Here is a 17,481-nt window from a genome sequence, read left to right on the forward strand (position 1 = left end):
CTCCATTCCTCTGAAAACAATAAAATACCTTATCCCACCAGACTTGAAATCCTAGGCTTAGAAAACTTGGAACTCTGTCGCCGACAAGACCTAAGTTTAACTCACAGAATCATCAGTGCTTGGAATACTTTACCTGACTCTGTGGTCTCTTCTCATAATCCTAAAAGCTTTAACCAAAACTTTCTACTATTGACCTCATCCCATTCCTAAGAGGACCATAAGGGGCTTGCATAAGCGCACAAACGTGCCTACCGTTCCTGTCCTATTGTTTTCTTTTCTTCATGGCTCCTACTTTTAGAATTTCAATCACTTACCAGACTAATTAACACAATGTTGACTGTGTGTTTGACTCCTGTCAGCCTAGAGTAAAAATGTCAGGGTTCCAAGTAATACACCCATAGCAAACATAACTTTGAGGCAGGTAGATTCCTCAAAGAAAAGTTTTATTTGGATATACAGTATCCAAATAAATATACATACATACATAAAAATATAAATATACATACAAAAATATATACATACAGCATCAAACACCGACTACTAACCAGAGCATATAAAACATTTGCTAGAATTCAGCTCGCCTGTTTAGAACCCTCACCACATCTCTGACATCAATACAATTGAACGTGTCCAGAAATATTTTACAAGAAGAGTTCTCCATTCCTCTGAAAACAATAAAATACCTTATCCCACCAGACTTGAAATCCTAGGTTTAGAAAACTTGGAACTCTGTCGCCTTCGACAAGACCTAAGTTTAACTCACAGAATCATCTATTGTAATGTCCTTCCTGTTAAAGACTACTTCAGCTTTAATTGCAATAATACTAGAGCAACTAATAGATTTAAACTTAATGTCAACCGATTTAATCTAGATTGCAGAAAATATGACTTCTGTAACAGAATCATCTATTGTAATGTCCTTCCTGTTAAAGACTACTTCAGCTTTAATTGCAATAATACTAGAGCAACTAATAGATTTAAACTTAATGTCAACCGATTTAATCTAGATTGCAGAAAATATGACTTCTGTAACAGAATCATCAGTGCTTGGAATACTTTACCTGACTCTGTGGTCTCTTCTCATAATCCTAAAAGCTTTAACCAAAAACTTTCTACTATTGACCTCACCCCATTCCTAAAAGGACCATAAGGGGCTTGCATAAGCGCACAAACGTGCCTACCGTTCCTGTCCTATTGTTTTTCTTTTCTTCATGGCTCCTACTTTTTAGAATTTCAATCACTTACCAGACTAATTAACACAATGTTGACTGTGTGTTTGACTCCTGTCAGCCTAGAGTAAAAATGTCAGGGTTCCAAGTAATACACCCATAGCAAACATAACTTTGAGGCAGGTAGATTCCTCAAAGAAAAGTTTTATTTGGATATACAGTATCCAAATAAATATACATACAAATATACATACAAAAATATATACATACATACATAAAAATATAAAAAACATAAAAAAAAACAAAAAAAAAACATAAAAACATAAAAATATAAATATACATACATACATACAAAAATATACATACAAATATACATACAGCATCAAACACCGCACTACTAACCAGAGCATATAAAACATTTGCTAGAATTCAGCTCGCCTGTTTAGAACCCTCACCACATCTCTGACATCAATACAATTGAACGTGTCCAGAAATATTTTACAAGAAGAGTTCTCCATTCCTCTGAAAACAATAAAATACCTTATCCCACCAGACTTGAAATCCTAGGTTTAGAAAACTTGGAACTCTGTCGCCTTCGACAAGACCTAAGTTTAACTCACAGAATCATCTATTGTAATGTCCTTCCTGTTAAAGACTACTTCAGCTTTAATTGCAATAATACTAGAGCAACTAATAGATTTAAACTTAATGTCAACCGCTTTAATCTAGATTGCAGAAAATATGACTTCTGTAACAGAATCATCAGTGCTTGGAATACTTTACCTGACTCTGTGGTCTCTTCTCATAATCCTAAAAGCTTTAACCAAAAACTTTCTACTATTGACCTCACCCCATTCCTAAGAGGACCATAAGGGGCGTGCATAAGCGCACAAACGTGCCTACCGTTCCTGTCCTATTGTTTTTCTTTTCTTCTTCCTATATATATATGCTTATACCTCCTTATATTTACTCATATATGTGTTTATATACTATATAATCTTTTTGTATGATACCTACATATATTGTTGTGATAAAATAAAATAAATAAAAATAAAATAAATAAATATTGGCAGAGGCTGATGGAAACCGACTCTGAATGTTCCTGCAGTTTCACCTAATTAAAAGTAAAGGTTTTCTCCCTTCCCCAAACAATCATCCACATGGTCCAATCAAGGTGTTGTCTGGTTGCCTAGTAACTTCACTCCTCTCTCCAATCACCTGTGGGAATGTCCTTGGTTCCCACGAGAAAGTATTTTGTTCTCTGCAGCGTACTGAGAGGAGACGTTCAGGTAAGCCGACGTCCGTTTTGGCTACACACCCAAACTATCTCTATTCCCCCTTCCCTCCCATCCCCCAGCTCCAGTGTGCCAACACTGAAGCATCAAAATGGCCTCCATCAGTCAGCTTCAGGGTTGACAAAAATTAATACTGATAATTATTGAGATGTAACAGAGTTGGATTTTTCTTGGTACAGATCTTCAGTCTATGTTCTACATTGCTTTTCTAAGTAAAGAATGTAGTTTTTGAATCCTTCACAATTGTGAAATAATGACACAAAGTATTTATTGGGAATTTTCATGGAGAGACTAGGGAATAGAATAGAATAGAATAGAATAGAATAGAATAGAATAGAATAGAATAGAATAGAATAGAATAGAATAGAATAGAATAGAATAGAATAGAATAGAATAGAATAGAATAGAATAGAATAGAATAGAATAGAATAGAATAGAATAGAATAGAATAGAATAGAATAGAATAGAATAGAATAGAATAGAATAGAATAGAATAGAATAGAATAGAATAGAATAGAATAGAATAGAATAGAATAGAATAGAATAGAATAGAATAGAATAGAATAGAATAGAATAGAATAGAATAGAATAGAATAGAATAGAATAGAATAGAATAGAATAGAATAGAATAGAATAGAATAGAATAGAATAGAATAGAATAGAATAGAATAGAATAGAATAGAATAGAATAGAATAGAATAGAATAGAATAGAATAGAATAGAATAGAATAGAATAGAATAGAATAGAATAGAATAGAATAGAATAGAATAGAATAGAATAGAATAGAATAGAATAGAATAGAATAGAATAGAATAGAATAGAATAGAATAGAATAGAATAGAATAGAATAGAATAGAATAGAATAGAATAGAATAGAATAGAATAGAATAGAATAGAATAGAATAGAATAGAATAGAATAGAATAGAATAGAATAGAATAGAATAGAATAGAATAGAATAGAATAGAATAGAATAGAATAGAATAGAATAGAATAGAATAGAATAGAATAGAATAGAATAGAATAGAATAGAATAGAATAGAATAGAATAGAATAGAATAGAATAGAATAGAATAGAATAGAATAGAATAGAATAGAATAGAATAGAATAGAATAGAATAGAATAGAATAGAATAGAATAGAATAGAATAGAATAGAATAGAATAGAATAGAATAGAATAGAATAGAATAGAATAGAATAGAATAGAATAGAATAGAATAGAATAGAATAGAATAGAATAGAATAGAATAGAATAGAATAGAATAGAATAGAATAGAATAGAATAGAATAGAATAGAATAGAATAGAATTTTATTGGCCAAGTGTGATTGGACACACAAGGAATTTGTCTTGGTGCATATGCTCTCAGTGTACATAAAAGAAAAGATACGTTCATCAAGGTACAACATTTACAACACAATTGATGGTCAAGATAGCAAGACATAAAGATATAAAGATAATACCATTATCCCACTAATTTCCATCCCCAATACTCAAGTGTGTCCAATATTGTACTATAGAGTTAGTTCTTTAGAAGTGAACTAGAGTTATATGTATTAAACAATGAAATGATTGCTGTCTGTCATATATATTTTAATGGAAGGAAGGAAGAATTTTCTGCTAAGACCAAAAAAAGCATATATTCTTTCCTTTGAGAATTTTCTCCATCTGTGATACAGTTTATTATAAGCTTTGCAGATTATGGGTTCTATTTTGAGGCAGCCTTTCAATCAGTCTTGAGAGTGGGAAAAGCTGGAGAATTCTACCACTGGCAAATGGTTGCTTCTGATACACAAAATGTGTGATAATACAAGAAGCAGAGTAAGATGCTATTGAAAGCTCTCTGATCTAATTACAGTGCCCAAGAGAGTAAAACAGGATATATTTCTGCTCAATAGTTATATAAATTTCTTTATTAAAAGTCTGGAGGGAATAGATTAATATGCCTGGCAAAGATTTTTCTATTTTGCTTTATGCAGATGATGCTGTCACTTTGTCATTGACTTTGATTGGACTCAAGAGAGCTCTTGAGGCCATCATTGCTAAGAAAAGCAGCTAATTATGAACAGTCATAAAACAAAAAAAAATCAAAATTTTCCTCCAAACAGGACTAAGATCCATAAATGGCATATAGACAGCCATAAACAGCTAAAAAGCTAACACAGTTCTGGGCTGCATAAACAGAGGGATAGAATCAAGATCACGTGAAGTGTTAATACCACTGTATAATGCCTTGGTAAGGCCACACTTGGAATATTGCATTCAGTTTTGGTCGCCACGATGTAAAAAGGATGTTGAGACTCTAGAAAGAGTACAGAGAAGAACAACAAAGATGATTAGGGGACTGGAGGCTAAAACATATGAAGAACGGTTGCAGGAACTTGGTATGCCTAGTTTAAGGAAAAGAAGGACTAGGGGAGACATGATAGCAGTGTTCCAATATCTCAGGGGTTGCCACAAAGAAGAGGGAGTCAAGCTATTCTCCAAAGCACCTGAGGGTAGAACAAGAAGGAATGGGTGGAAACTGATCAAGGAAAGAAGCAACCTAGAACTAAGGAAAAATTTCCTGACAGTTAGAACAATTAATTAGTGGAACAACTTGCCTGCAGAAGTTGTAAATGCTCCAACACTGGAAATTTTTAAGAAAATGTTGGATAGCCATTTGTCTGAAATGGTGTATGGTTTCCTGCCTGGGCAGGGGGTTGGACTAGAATGCGTCCAAGGTCCCTTCCAACTCTGATATTATTATTATTATTAAATACTTAAACTTTATAAGAGTTGTTTTCCAAGCTTCATGAAGAGAAATGTTTTGTTGCAAAATCAACCACAGAATTATTATATGAAGTGTGTATAATAGGATCTTATTTCAGTTCTGCTTCCTTGAATTTTTTTTTCTTTTTCAGTCCTCCAGGTGCATTCCTAATGCACTTCCAAAACTAGAATCAGATTGCCCAAAATTGAATCCAATGTTTGGTTAACTATCTTGAGTGTCTGGTTGAGGCTTAACTTAGCATCAGTTGTGTTGCCTCTGCTAATATCATCTGATAACTTTAGAGTTACACAGTGAAAAAACCATCAAAACAAACTGAATTTATATAGACTTTTACCCATGTATCTTTTACATCTGTGATCAGAGAAGATGAAAGAGGTTGTAAAACAAAAGATCTGGAACATAGAATTTCAGAACAATTTAAGTCAAAAGTTAAATTTTATCAGCCTCTTAAACAATTCCAGACAATTGCTCCAGCAGCTAGCTTCTATAGATTTTATTGATCCCAGTTATAGATGGGAATTATTTACACCTCAATTTTCTCAGCCCATGTGATCCGGTAAGATTGAATCAACAATCTCTCCTGCTGTGAATTTTACTTTACTGAACTAATTCTACTTTCCTGAAAATTTCACTGAGACGAGTTTTATATTTATCTTACCTTACAAATAACTCCTAAGATTATCTTTCTAGTTTCAAAAATTTGTCCCCTAGTGACAAGGTCTCATCAAAACTTGTGGGACAGGACTGCCTGAAACAAGAGACCTGAACTGAGTTTGGGAGTCTAAATTTATACTGATTACTATATATATATAGTATATATACTATATATACTATATACTATATTACCATTCTATTTTTTAATAAACAATGTTTTAATTATTTGCTCTGGTCTGACTGTAGTAAGCATTGACTTGACTTGAACCATTGTAATTATATTCTTGTCTAACATAATAAAGTTTGGACTTCATTATGGCATTATTCATGGGTTTAGCTAGTTGAGATTCTTTCTATAATAATCTGGTTTATATGACTTTGTCTCAGTATGGTAACATTATGCCACTAATTTAGCAAACCATGGTTAAGAATTACATGTGAATCTAGCTATTGTGATTCCAGCAAGGCTCAGATAAGGACACTAGAAATGAACATTCCTCTTCTAAACTGAAGCTCCTCTACTGTGTAGCTACTTGCAGTCTAAGTTGGGTAAGAAAGTAATTACCTACAGTAACTGCTGTCAGAGTGGAAAGAGATTGTCCACTGGTATGCATAGAGATGGAATAAGAAAGGGTGATAAGCTTTGCTGTGACAATTATATTGCAGACCTTGTCTGTGAAGAAATTTATTGGTTTATTAGAAACAATTTAGTTTATCCAACAAGCAAGGCAGAGACTGGCTTTAAGAAGACTCTGGATAATTTTTTCTTCAATTAGCCTGTTGGTTCATTGCTGTGCCTTGACAGTTATCTGGCAGAAGTGATCCATGCAACCCTGATTGGTACCGGTTAACATTTTTTAATTACCACATTGCTCACAAATGGTAGCAAATCATAGGCACTGTGAAAAATCAGACTTCTTATCCCTGACTACTGGTGCTACTTGAAACAGTAAATTGTAACTGGTTTTTCAAAACTGAACTGAGGTAGGTAGTTGTGAAAGATTTTGCTGAGGTGTTAGGACTACAGTTACTCAAAGATGCTAAGAGCTGGTAATGCCCCTGCATTAAGTTAGTTACTATGTAAATATCAATCTGAAATCCTGATCCAGTTGGTAGAGTTACCTATATGTTGTCGCTAAGGGAAATGAGCATGGGCAGCTGGTTAGAAATGAAAAGATGCATGTAACAAATTAAAGGATATGACTCGAAGATAGAGTGCACAAATAACTATTTGAACACAATTCTAACATTTTGAAAATTTACTGGCATTCAGTTCTAAAAAGAAATAAATAAATCTGATTGTCTCAGGCTTTCCAGGCACATGTCCATGCCTGTACTAAATATACTCCTTGTTTATATCTTTTTTATACAGTTTGCTGTGTGAAGCCCCAATATTCCATCTGTATCTCCTAACATAAGAGGCATGAAAGTTTGACAGACATCCAAGAACACTGTGCATCCAGTTGCCTGGCTTAAATCCTAAATTGTTCTTGCTGCTTATGTTTCGTGTGTGGTAAAATATATATGAACTGGAGAGGATTCTAGCCAACCTCTCTCCTCCACCACTCCCCCTTTTTGTTTTAATTTTAATAATTGCACAATCTTCAAATATTATCATTTGCCTAACTATAATTTGTTGAATCAGACACACACACACACACACACACATATATCTTGCTGTCATTGCATATCAAAATGACTAAATTCATAGCAGCATGTTAGGCTAACAAACCATATTATGTTTAAAATTGGTGAGAATCTAGCATTGTGGCTGAGTTTATAAGCCAGCTGTGACTACTAATTCGCTATTGGTATAACCCATTGTTCAGTGCAGTTTTTTAACCCATCATATAATGTTGAAATATGTTGACGCCCTTTTGTTTTTTCAGTAACTGGGAGACTATGAGTTTTTATTTTCCCCCTTAGAATCAAAGCCTGATGACTTTGAGGCAAACACTCTTTCTCAGCCCTAGGAAGCAGGCAATGGCAAATCACCTCTGAAACCTTGCCAAGGAAACTGCAGGCAGTTGTCAGGATTCACCATTGACTCAAAGATTTTCACACATGTCGCTTACCTGTTCAAAGTTCTCCTTCTTCTAGAATTGTTTTTACTACAAACATAGGTCAACTTACAACCATTTGTTTAGCAACTGTTCAAACTTACAACAGCCCTGAAAAAATGACTTACAACTGATATTCGCATCCCCATGGTCACGTGATCAAAAATTGGGCACTTGGCAGTGGGCATGTATTTCATGACAGTTGAAACATCCCAGGGTCGAGTGATTGCCATCTGCAACCTTCCCAGCTGACTTCTGACAAAGTTAATGGGGGAAGATTCATTTAACGACTGCATAATTCACTTAACTGCAATGATTCGCTTAATAACCATAGCAAAAAGGTCATAGAAATAGGTATGACTCACTTAACAACTACCTTGCTTAGCAACGGACAGTCTGGTCCCAATTGTGGTTGTAAATCAAGGACTAACTATATTCTTTTGCCTGGAGTTTTCTTAAAACATATGGTCCATTTTAATTGTCTTATCTTAAATAACACATTGCTTCTAAAGTGAATGCTTTGATTTTTGCAAATGTGCACAGATTTAGTTGCCTGATTCACATACCATGATATACTAAAATATGGCTTGTTGTTTGTAATATTGTATGTTATATAAATCTAGATAATGTGGTTTATTAACCATGGTTTGTGGCTTAGTGAGTTGTGCAAACCCAGTAAACAATTTATTGAGTCCTTCGGGAGAAGGGCGGTATAAAAATCTAATAAAATAAATAAATAAATAAATAAATAAATTTGAAGTAGGCCAGGTGTTGGCAACCCACAGCTCCAGAGCTGCTTGCTGCTCTTTTCATCCCCCTGCTGCAGCTCCCTGTCACCCTGTCGCAGCAGAAGGATGAAAGAGCTGTCACCCTGTCGTGGCGGTGGTGATGGCCGGAGCCTTAGTGCGGGAGCGAAGTGCCCCTGCACTTGCCTTTGCACACCTTTGTCATGTACATTTGCTGCTGCTGCTTCTCACAGCGCCTTGCACAGCACAGTGAAATTTAGTGCATTTCATAATGGGGGAGGCGGGGTCCACTCCAGGGATGAAATGCACCCTGTCGTGGCGGTGGGTGGTTCGGAGAACCGATAGCAAAAATCCCTGCCCCTGCCCCCCCGCCCCAACCGAGCTGTGGGATCATCAGAGGTTTTTTTTTTTTACTTTTAAAAGCATTTTTTCTTCTGCCGAAAAAAAGCTTTTAAAAGTAAAAAAAAAAACCTCTGATGATCTCACGACTCAGCTGGGTGCTAGCCAAAAAATGGAGTGGGGGGGAGTCCCAGCAGACTCCCTGAAGCCTGAAGCCTGCTGGGAGGAAAAACAGACTTTCCTCCCCATTTTTGGGTGTGACTAGCAGGCTCCCTGAAGCCTGCTGGAAGGAAAAACGGACTCCCCCCCATTTTTTGGTGTGGCTAGTAGGCTTCAGGTAGCTGGAGGAAAAATGGGGTGTGGGGGGGATCATTTTTGAGAGAGAGAGAGAAAGGAGGGAGGGAGGCAGAGAAGGAAGGAAGGAAGGAGGAGAGGAAGGAAGGGGTACAAACCTGGCACTAGATGCAGCTTCAGAGGATAATCCAGGGCCGGAAGGGACCTGGAGGTCATCTAGTCCAGGGGTCTCCAATCTCGGTCACTTTAAGACTTGTGGACTTCAACTCCCAGAATCTCTCTGGGAGTTGAAGTCCACAAGTCTTAAAGTGGCCAAGGTTGGAGACCTCTGATCTAGTCCAACCCTGCTCACTGTTAGTGAGTTTCTGTCTTTTGATCCCCCAGTCACATAGCCACGCACACCCAGTCAAATGACCCCCCCCACCAAGCCACGTCTCCCAAGCCACGCCCACAGAACCAGTAGCAAAAAAAATTAGATTTCACCCCGGTCCTGTCCTCCTGGAGCCTATTACGATGCGCAGCCACAATGCGACCCTGGCCCACTCAGTTTGCTCTTGCCTCCCGGATCTTAGTTGCTTTTCCTGCACTTTTCCTGCAGAGCCGCTAGTGTTGTGATGCCCTGCCTCCTTGCCGGCCATCTGGTCTTCAGCATGCTGTTCCTGGGCTCGTCAGCCTCTAGACGCTAGATTCCCATCACCTAACACCAATTCAGGGATTCCTTTCCCTCCCTGGGGAGAGAGAGGGGGGCAAAGAGAGAGGGAGGGAGGGAAAGAGAGACAGAGACAGAGGGGGAAAGAGGGAAAGAGGGAGGGAAAGAGAGACAGAGAGACATAAATATATATATATATATATAGAGAGAGAGAGAGAGAGAGAGAGACAGAGATGGGGAGAGGGAGAGGGAGGAAAGAGGAGAGGGAGGGACAGATACAGAGAAAGAGGGAGAGGGGGAGAGAGGGAGAAATATAGAGGGGGAGAGGGAGGGAGAGAGAAACACAAAGAGATACAGTGAGTGGGAAGAGAGAGGGGAAGATAGAGTGCGGAGTCAGGAGAGAGGTCAAAAGGATTTTGTGGTTCCTGGTGTTTTTTAACAACCGGTTTTTGCCCTAATGACTGGCTGGGTAGTCATGGCTAGGGGGTCATGTTACTGGGTGGGAGTGAGTGACAACATCAAGTTGACCACACCCACCCAGGTTTTGTGGTTCCCGGTGTTTTCTTTTCTGTGGAAAATGGGTTCAAATGGCTTTTTGTGTGTTTAAGGTTGCAGGTCCCTGAACTAGGCTTAAGTAGATGATGGCATCACACAATATAGATACCAAACCATGGGCCAAGGATTAGGTCTCTTACAATTATTTATTTTCTTTTATCTGTTGTACCCTAGAATTAGAACCTATATTGATTTTTGTTTTATTTTTTGTTATGATTGTAAGACTCATCAATTAATAAACTATCTGTTACAATTATGCTTTCTTGGGTCTTTTCCTGACATACATGTATTTAGTTTACAGACAGTTTGCATAATTTTTAATAATTTTAGATTTATGTTTGGAAATATATTAGGATTATTTTACTAAACTGTTATAACTTGTGCACTGTTGAAGATATCTATTTCATAGTCAATTGCCTTTTTTTGTTCATGGAAAATGTGGCCTGTTGGGGAGAAATTGGTTAACAACTGCGGGATCGTTAACCAATTGATGATACTGTGAATCAGAAGAGAAAGGTGCTGGAAACTATGACTCAGAAAAATATGAAGTACAGCACAGAAATTAGTATGGGTTTATTCTGAAAAGAAGAAGCAAGAAGGTAATGTATGTGTATGCACACCTAGTACTTTTGAATGACTAGGTAACAGTTTTTTACTCCAATGTTATTAAAACATTGTAAATTCTTGCTGGGATTAGTTAAACCTGCCAAAAAAATCCTTTCCTTTCCTTTCCTTTCCTTTCCTTTCCTTTCCTTTCCTTTCCTCTCCTCCAACTTACCCTTCCCCTTAACTATAAAAATATTTGTGCTAGCATTATATTCATTTTAGTAAACATTGATTGGGCCATGTGGGAATATTAAATGGAATAGTTAGAGATTTCCAACATACCAAGTATCCAAAGAGCATAGTTTTCTCTCTGTGTACCTCAAAAATAAACTCTAGCATTAATGTAGAATTTATTTAAAAAAAAATTGGTTATGGCATTGCAATTTAAATATATTTTTCTATTCCATTTGTACATTAAAAAGTATGTATACTGAATTGCTACTAATTCAAGAATTGCAGTAAAGTTCATCTCCATCTCGGTATTTTTTTTAAAAAAAATCTTTTAAGAGAGTATTAGAACTGGCCCGGCTACGTATCTATTGAACAACCAAACATGGGGAATACTTTTAGAATTTTAGACTTTGTGTCATTAGTATACAAACATTGGAGTTTTAATTACATATGTTGGTACTGAAAGCGTACTTCCAGGGTGCTGCAAAAACGTTGGAAGAATCACAGCAGTTTACTTTTCAGTGCTCAGTAAATTTACTTTTAGTGGAACTATGAATTAATAGTTTTAATTTTGGAAACCCTGATACCCAGAGACATTTCTGGCATCATTATTGCTGGTCTTCTTCAAAGTCATTAAAACCATTTCACTACCCAAAGTTACTCAGTGAGTGAAATGGAGAGGTCTCTAAATTTGATGTTAATAAATAAATAAAATTTTGGTAGGTTTTTTAAAAATAGTGGAGATTTATGCTGTGCTTTGGAGGATTATTTTTATGTTGATATGTCCTTTTATAGCAATAACAATAGCATTTAGAATTGTATACTGCTCCATAGTGCATATGGGCAGAGTTAGCCTGCAATACTGCATTCTGACCACTGCGCCACCACAGCTCTTGTATCATGATTTTATATTGTATTGTAACCACTTAGAATCTTTGGATTGGAATAATAACAAATATTGTATATAAGTACATTTTTAATATTCTAGTTGCTGTTTCAATTAACTTTTTGTTTTAAATCTAGGAACCATGTGTATACAGGTGCATAACTTTCTCTCTTGCTCTCTTAATCTTTATTTGTCCATTTTATTCTAAGCTAGGATTTAAGGTTTTCTTAATTCCATTTTTCCCCATTCAAAAACTTAGTGCTTCAGTCACTTATGAAATCTATGCTGGTAATACCTTTATGTAACTAATATTTTTTATCCAAATACAGTATAGGGTATGAGTTCCAGTAAATAATTTGCATAATAATTTAGGTTGTTTTTAGACTGGAATTATATTCAAAAAGAACATAGTTGTGAGTGGAAAAGGTGAAATAACTATAACGTTGTCTTAATTGGTCTAGCAGAGGGATGTCAAACTCAATTTCATTGAGGGCCACATCAGGGTTGTGTTTTGCCTCGGGGGGCCATGGCCAGGGTGGGCATGGCCAGCTTGTCACTCGTATTGGCACCTGTGATGGCCTGAGCACTCTGCCAGTGAAAACAGGCTCCTGAGTCCCTGGGCCTTGAGTTTGACACCCCTGGTCTAGGATGATAGGCAAAATAGGCCCACCGTATTTCTTACTGTGGTTCTGCAATCATTGCTAATTTTTTTTGATGTTAAGATTGTTACTCATTTTCCATTTCTCTGTCTATGGCCTGTCAATTTTGGAATTAGAATACAAGTAGTCCTCATCTTACGACCACAATTGATCCCAAAATTTAAATGAGAAATTTGTTAAGTGAGTTTTGCCCCATTTTACGACTTTTCTCGCCACATTTGTTAGGTGAATCACTGCAGTTCTTAAATTAGTGACACGATTGCTAAGTGAATCTGGTTTCCCCATTGACTTTACTTGTCAGAAAATTGCAAAAGGGGATCACATGACCCCAGAACAATGCAACTGTCATAAATATGAGTCAGTTGTCTAACATCTGAATCAGAGGTGAAATGTAAAATTTGTTACTATTGGTTCTGTGGGTGTGGCTTGGTGATGGGGGTTAATGTGATTGGGTGGGTGTGGCCAACTTTTTTTTTTACTTTTAAAAGCATTTTTTCTACAAGCTCTTTGGCCAAAGAGGTTGTGGAAAAAATGCTTTTAAAAGCCTCTGATGATCTCAGCTGAGCCACGCGATCATTAGAGCCTTTTTTTTACTTTTAAAAGCATTTTTCAGCCAAAGAAAAAATGCTTTTAAAAGTAAAAAAAAACACCTCTGATGATCGCGCGGCTCAACTGGGCATGGGGTGGGGCAGGGATTTTTGCTTCTGGTTCTCCGAATCACCCACCGCCATTGCTACCAGATCGGGTGATCCGGTCCAAACTGGGAGCATTTCACCCCTGATCTGAATGTAAATCACGTGACCATGGGGATGCTACAGCAGTGATCAATGTGAAAAATGGTCATGTCACTTTTTTCAGTGCTGTTGTAACTTCAAGCAGTCACTAAATAAACATAAATTAGATTGTGCTGTGTTCTTAAAATGAGAATTTTGAAGTTAATGCTACATAGAACTTGCTTAGACTTCGTTTCAGGTACAATTTAAATAAATCAAATGATACAGAATCTAGGGATCAGCAACATTTTGTGGTATTGGCAAAAAAAGAGTCTACTCATAAGGAACTAATTCTGTAGAGTTTCTCTGAATTTGACTTAAAAACCGGGAGAAAGTCAAAGCCCTGTTTATGGCACATAAATATTGGCAATATGTTAACAGATATGTAATGTATACCGGTAATTAATACTTAAATACTTTTAAGCATAATACCTTGGTCATTACAAATAGTTTCATTCTGATTTGACCAAATATGTTCATACTTTACACAGTGATTTATGATAAACAATATCACTATGAAACTATAATTAAGATGGACTTTAATAGCTAGCAAGCAATAGAATAAAGGACAGTGTAACACTGAAGGAAATGCTGGAAACATATGGATTCCTTGCCTTCCCAATTAAGCAATTAGAGAATACTTCCATCATTCTGAATTAATTTTCTTCAAATATGTTTTTTTCCTGCCCTGTTCTTTTTATGTACTTTTTTGTTAATTAAAAGTTATTTATTTATACCTATTATAACCTAAGCAAGTCCCTGCTGTTTACAAAATATAAAAAACATTAACAGTTCCATTATAAGCATTAAAATAACAAATTAGGAATTAAAAAATGCAGAAGAACAGATTTTAAAAATGGGCAAATTAACTCTCTAGAACATTCTGTGGAACAGCTCAGTTTTCATCATTGTCCTGAGTGCCATTACAGGGGCTTGGAAGAATAAGAGATTAAATGGATCCTAGCTGGGGAAGAACGAGACAGAGCTTGGTACAGGTCTGATCTGAAGAATTATTTTCCTTTTGTCTGTTTTACTAGTGTGACTAATCCATCTCCTGAATTGGAAATATATATAAACTACAAAGTTGGGAAGAGGAAATTTAACATCAGGTGCAAGATGGCTGAAATAATATTGCTTATATAGTGTTCCTCCTGCAGAATAAGCCTTCTTTTTTAATCAGTAAATTCAGGGCACATTCATTGAGCATTCGGAAGCTTAAAGGCCACAGCATGCAATGCAAGAGATTCTCTGATTGTTAGAAGAACTGAAAGACTTCCCTCAAGCGATAAACGTTGTCTACTTTCCACAGCATAAATGTCAAAACGTTTGCCAGCCTAATTAGAGCAGTAGGTCAGCTACTGCTTTCTGTGGTATAAACCTGGGCCATTAGCTACATCAACAGGATAGATTTTGCCAAATCATTTCTTAATGTTCTGATGTTTAAACTCAGCAGGATTATTTCCTCATCTAGTTTCATTAGTAAATATTAAAATGCATGCAAACATGTATACACACATAGTAAACATTTTAAACAGGATTACTCTGCAAAAGATAGCCTTTTCTGGTTTCAAAATATATACCTTAGGAAAACAAAAGTGCTTTTTGCCTTAAAGCAGGTGTAAACCAAAATATATAAGGATTTTAAACTGAAGTACAAGAAACTGTGGCAAATAACTAACCTCAGTTGAAAACCAAACAAGACCAAGTACCACACTGAAATCCTAAATTTACTTTACTGTATTTTAATTTTACTAAATTAAAAGCATTATAATAAGATTAATGATTTAATTAATTGTAGATCAAGATGAAATTAGATTAAAATTTACACTACCTATGATATATTGTTTGGAAATAATGTTATTTGATATTTACCAATAAATTATGTTATTGTTTTAAAAAACAGTAACACATGTTAGAAATTAATAGTTCAGGGATTCCTTCATATGATACATTTACCCTGCTTTACATAATAAAAATGTTTCAGTACAGTAATATCTATATGTTATTCCCTAACTAGGAATAAGATAATTTCACTCACTATCGGGAAATGAGCAGAAGTCGATTAAAATTGCTGCAAGGCAAGGTGTTTTTCATGCATATTATTCCATTTCACAAGAAGACACATTTTCTGCTGCAGATTTACCTGGTAAGGTTCAAAGCTTGAGTATTACGAAATGCTGAACCTTAACACAGAAAGAACTGAAGCAAGGAAGTAGAAATATTGGAAGTAAAAAGGCAGAAAGATATCTAGCTGCACAAAAGTGTGATTTTTAAAAAGTAGCTTCTCAGTTGGATTTGAAAAAGGCCTGGTAGGCCAGTATTTTCATCTATTAAGCTATTAACTATCCAAGCAGATTTTGTAATATTGGATGGCTTGGCTTGATCTGCATTTTTGTCTTTATAGTGGTGAAGTTGATTTTGTGCAGGCAAAAGAGCAGAAGAGCACCTTTCATATGATAACAAATCAATTATATATCCTTTTTTGAAGTTCAAGCAAGAGAGTGCACAGGAAAGTTATTAGGGCTTAGCTCTGAGTTGGATTTTTGGAGATAGCTCAGCTAATGTAATAACATAAGATAGCACTGAAAGTAATTCTTAAAACTATTTCTTACCAAGCCAGCTTGGTATAAAAAATTGCCATTAGTTGTATTTTGCTGCTGTGTTCTTGTTGGATTGCAGAAATGTAATTAGGTGTAAAACAGGGGTATCAAACTGGATTTCTTCAAGGGCCGGATCAGCATTGTACTTCTCTAGTCGGAGGGGACAGGATGGGATGGACACCTCTGGCAGCACCCTGCTGGCCAAAATGGGGCACGGGGGGATTTCTGCGCGTCCTGCACCCGATTTTCAGCCTGAACTGCCTCCTGCAGCACTCTGCCAACCAAAACAGGGTATGCCCCCCACACACCCTGTTTTGGTTGCCAGAGGCACTTCAGCCTGGTCCTTTGCTATTTCCAGGCTGGCCCTGTGGGCCACATTTAAGTACCCCGAGGGCCAGAGCTGGCCTGCGAGCCTTGAGTTTGACATCCCTGGTATAAGAGAAGAGCAAGCAGAGCCTATGGGGGGGGAGGCGGAATCAAGAGAGAACCTAGCCTAGAATCATTTACATGTCCATGTCCACAAACACTCCAAGTCCAGACCCTCCGAATTCCATTACCATTGTTCTAGCGCCAATTTAGTGCTGATCATTAATTGACCAGATTCTTATGTATATGCTTGATCAATAAATCTTCTGAACTGCAACTTATGTGTGATCCTGATCCTATGCCCTTGACATTAGGTGAATTTAGGAAAATGAGCATGTTAACCAAGAAGATTAGATCCTTTAAGTTTTATTTTTAACAGTGTTTTGCAAACTGCAAGGAGCCTGCCACAGTTGATTCATTGTTATGCCTTATCCTTTCAGTTTGTATTCATTAGATCTACAGAATATGTTTTGCTATTTTTTTGGCTTTTAATTTTCTTCTCAAAATCTTAAACTGCTTAGTTACCCCTTAATTTAGTTTATGCTACAAATTGTCTTCCTAGATTTACCCAGCCTCTCCTCAAAATAGGTGAATTGGGGAATAAATAGATGTGAGAAGCCTTCCTCCTTCCTGTTCCAATAGTTTCTTGTTTATTCACTGTGGGGGATCTCTGTGTGAATTGTATAACCAGCCTGGTTCTTTTCTTCTACCACTCCTATGTTCAATCTATTTTATTCCTCAGTTGAAATATTTTATATATGTTGTAGAACAGGGGTAGTCAACCTTTTTATACCTACCACCCACTTTTGTATAATAATAATAATAATAATAATTTAATTTGTATACCGCCCTTCTCCCGGAGGACTCAGGGCGGTGAACAGGTAGA

The 17,481-nt window shown here is 36.4% G+C and overlaps 1 protein-coding gene across 7 annotated transcripts in view; it reads left to right on the top strand.

The window, feature by feature from the left end:
- Positions 1-17,481, top strand: part of EVL (Enah/Vasp-like) — a 174,838-nt gene that overhangs the window by 56,100 nt on the left and 101,257 nt on the right. The window contains exons 1-2 of one of the 7 annotated variants that reach the window (XM_058162692.1): positions 14,608-14,624; positions 15,647-15,775. The exons of the other annotated variants lie outside the window; for them this stretch is intronic. The gene's annotated coding sequence lies outside the window, so the exon portion shown is untranslated. Of the gene's footprint in view, positions 1-14,607; positions 14,625-15,646; positions 15,776-17,481 lie in introns of those variants that run through there. 7 annotated transcript variants of the gene reach the window in all.

Source organism: Ahaetulla prasina, chromosome 1 (genome assembly GCF_028640845.1).
Source record: "Ahaetulla prasina isolate Xishuangbanna chromosome 1, ASM2864084v1, whole genome shotgun sequence".
In the NCBI taxonomy this organism is placed as follows: Eukaryota; Metazoa; Chordata; class Lepidosauria; order Squamata; family Colubridae; genus Ahaetulla; species Ahaetulla prasina.